Raw genomic sequence first — 4,082 nt, 5'->3', positions numbered from 1 at the left:
ATTAATAGTTATCGCCAAGCCAACATGGCAGTCCCAAAATTAGGACGAAAGCTGCCGTGAATTATATATATATATATATGTGAATACACATGTATATGTCTATGTATCTGTGTGTGTGTGTGTGTGTATATATATATATATATATATATATATATATATATAGAGAGAGACAGATATATGTTGCATATGTGTGTTTTTTGACTTGTGTTTGTATTATAGAGAGTGAAGATATAAAATTCTTGGCATCTATGTGTGTGTGTGTGTATATACATATATCTATAAATGCATACATACATGGCTATTATGTGTATTTCTGAAAAATCATTAATCTAAAGCACAGCTGTGATGATAGTTTATCTTGTTAATTTAACCTGCAACCACCATCCATATCTCTGTTGCCTTGTATTTTGATTTGGTACCAATACTTAATTTCCACATCCTTCATTCCCCCTGCCTCCGCACCACAAATTTATACATATACAAGTTAGCGTTTTAGCAGTGACATGGACTTTTATATGTAATAATAATTTTTTTTATTGCAGGAGGAGTAAGGGATAAATGGTGAAATACACAGAGAGGAGGGGCTAAGTGTGTGAGGAAAGTTTAAGAACCATAAATATAAAAACTTCCTCATTGGCTAGAAACATCTATAACTGTTATTGTTGTTTAGCCTCAGATCAACCCGGATAGTGCAGACATACACTGAAAGCCTTCCAGTTGTGATCGTCTGTCTTTTTAATCATATCAAACTGAATGTTTCATCCTCTTATCTCATATGCAGACACAGTATATCTAGGAATGCATTAGCCAACATGTCCTCTTTTTGAATATCGATAGTGTGTGATCTGAGAGAGATTTGATTGCAGTTTCTAACAGATCGAGTGACCGCATAGACCAGTGATGGACAACCTGTAGCCTGCGAGACTTTCTTAATAACATGCGTCATGTGACCCATTTGATGATGTCTTTTGATTATGTGACCCATTTGATGATGAACCATGTCTCATGCATGCCACTTCTTGTAATAGGCTGTTTGTGTCTGGCTACCTTGATGGCCTGTATAAATATATATGTTGTTGTGTTGCTCTTGGTTAGCTATAATTGATTAGATCTTTAACAAAAGACGATCCAGTTGTGGTCATCTGGTGTTTTTTTTTTTACTTGTTCAAAATGAGGGGGCCTGTATCGTTGATATTGCAGTATTTTTTTAATGCTATATATTTGTTTCTTTATTTGTGCATTTCTATAAAGCTCATCTTGACACCATCATACAAGTTGTTAGGATGTAACGTTTTTTTCAGTGAAGCAGCAGTCTCAGAAAAATTGAAGCTTATTAGCATCTTTCTCAAAGAATTTATTTAAAATATAGGGAAATTGGGAATGTATGTGGGGGTGGGGTGGAGAGGGGGAAGGGTGTACATATTTGTTCCAAGTTGTAGGGTACTGTTTTGCACCTAGATATCACACTTTTCATAGGGGCATATCTTCGTGGCTAAGTCACAGGCTATGTAACTTTTTCTAACACTTTCTCTTAACCTGTTAAGAGAATGCTGGATACTGTTGATACATAAGTGTATGTGTGTGTGTGTGTGTGTGTGCATGTTTCTGTGTGTGTATGTGTGTGTATGTATACACACTGCAAATATGTAACAGTTTATAAGAAGTGTATGTACACATTTATATACATCATGTGTGTCTGTATATATGATCTGCTCCACTCACACACACACACACTCACACATACTTACACACACACACACACTCACACTCACACACATACATACATGCACACACACATAATTGTGTGTGTTGTGAGATTTGTTTATATGACTGATTGTCACATAAACTATTCTTTTAGTAATTGAAAATTCACAGCATATCATACAAGAATAGCTTTAAAGTAAGCAGAGCAGAAAGTTAGGTCTATGGTAGAGCTGAGATGATATGTAGCAGGGACTTGGATTTTTTTTTTCTTTTTTTAAAAAAAGGGGGCTGGAAATTTGGTCTGTCTTTCTTCTCCACCCTACTGTCATTAGTTTATTCTTCAAAGAACCCTCCTTTAACAACTGCTCAGTCAACACAAATTATCTTCCAAGTGGATTTGTTTAGATTTGATCCTCCCCTTACAACCAGCTCTTGGCCTCTCCACTATTGTGACCAATGAATGACTTTGCTATAGAATGGAAGGGATAAATTATACAAGACAAGACCATACTCTTGCCTCTACTGTAGCCCCCATCTGCTATCAGGCTTTGGGCTGATTTGAGAGTTGGTGGTGAATGAGGTATGGGTGTTTTAAAATTTCATCTCATTTAAGTTGCTAATGTTGTTGACAAAAGCATGAACATCACACGATTTCATATTCCATCTTCCGTGTATTAAATTATAATCATTATTCCACAATGATTAAACTCCAGTATAATTTGGCATGGTCTCTATGGCTGGATGCTCTCCCTAACATCAACAACTCTGAGAGTGTAATGGGTGCTTTTACGTGCCATCAGCATGGGTGCTATTTGTATGATGCCAGTATCTGCCATGACTATGATTTTACTTCGCTTGATGGTTTTCTTCTCATAATGCCAAAGGTCTCAGTCATTCGCCATTGCCCCTGTGAAGCCCAACACTCGTAAGGTGCGTTTCATGTGCCACCAGCATTGACCACCTTACCTCTGTGAGGCCCATTGCTCAAAAGGTGCTTTTTATGTGCCACCAGCATGGGTGCCAGTTATGTGACACCAGCATTGGCCATGACTATAATTTCACTTGGCTTGATGCCTCTGCTCAAGCACAGCATATTGCCAAAGGCCTTGGTCACTAGTCTTTTCCTCCATGAGGCCCAAAGTTCAAAGATCATGCTTCACTACCTCGTCTCATGCTTCACCACCTCATATTTATATATATATATGTACACACAAACTCACCGATGTGTGCACATACACTTGTATGAAAGGCTACTGCCTAGTTTTCTTTGTTGTGTTTCACTCAAAAAGTATTAATCAATTGTTGAAAACACTTCCCCAAAGTGCTGCACAGTAGGATCAAACCTGGATCTATGTAATTTCAAAATGTAGCTCTTAAGGCTCCTTTCTTTTAAGTGCCAGTTTTGAAAGCCGTTCTATTACTGAGTTCACACAAATGATTGCTAAATATTAGTGTTGGGAAGTAAGTGGTCATAAGTTCCATCTTAACTACAGTCATTATTAAGTTGGGTTATATGGTAATGCACACTTCCTTATTTTGCTAATGAGGGTGCCTCTACATAGATGTTTGTCCTTCTAGAAATAGCAGCTATATCTCTTTTATATCACATCCTCACATCTTCGAGAAAAAATTACACAATGGATAATGTAGTCCTGAATGCAGTCTGCCTAGAGAAAAAGGCATGATAGTCATGACTGGAATGTCTTTAATCATAGAGCTGAGCAAGGGCTAAATAATAGCAAAAATGACCTTCTTTTACCTTAATGTCTGATGAGTTCCTCCACTCCTACTTCACATCAGCAGATATGAAGTGCATCCAGCTATAAAAACAATTTCTCAACCAAGAAATTGCCTCTGGTCGTAGATGAGTGAGTAGGTGTGTGCAATTGAAACAAAGCATTGGCAATGTTTTTGTTTTTTGTTATGTGATTGAGATTTACTGTAAAAGCAATAAGGCGTTTCATTCACCAGAAGGCTTAACTTTGTCTACTTGTCTGTCAGTCTCTCCCATGCTTGTCTCTATTTTATCTCTCCTACATTTGTCTCTGTCTATTATTCTATATTTGTCTCTTAGTCTGTTTAACCATCTCTTCTCTCTATATATTAGGCATAGGCATGGCTGTGTGGCAAGAAGCTTGCTTCCCAACCACATAGCTCTAAGATCAGTTTCACAGTACGGCACCTTAGGCAAGTGTCTTCTGCTATAGACTCTTCTAAAAGATAAATGAAATGTATCCGGTTAGTGTTCATGTATGTAGGTGTATCTAGCCATCATGTCTGTCTGTCTGTCTATCAGTCAATCAATTTCCTGTCTGTCTGTTTATGAATCTTTATTACTATTTTCTAGCTGTTCCTTGTCTGTGCTCATCTAACTGTTT

The 4,082-nt window shown here is 37.4% G+C and overlaps 1 protein-coding gene across 2 annotated transcripts in view; it reads left to right on the top strand.

Annotated features, from left to right (window-relative positions):
- The window catches only part of LOC106867500 (semaphorin-5A), a 308,833-nt gene that overhangs the window by 59,153 nt on the left and 245,598 nt on the right, over window positions 1-4,082 (top strand). The window lies entirely within an intron of this gene.

Source organism: Octopus bimaculoides, chromosome 6 (genome assembly GCF_001194135.2).
Source record: "Octopus bimaculoides isolate UCB-OBI-ISO-001 chromosome 6, ASM119413v2, whole genome shotgun sequence".
Lineage (NCBI taxonomy): Eukaryota > Metazoa > Mollusca > Cephalopoda > Octopoda > Octopodidae > Octopus > Octopus bimaculoides.
The sequence above is the reverse complement of the archived record's forward strand: the minus strand, read 5'-3'. Positions and strand labels throughout refer to the sequence as shown.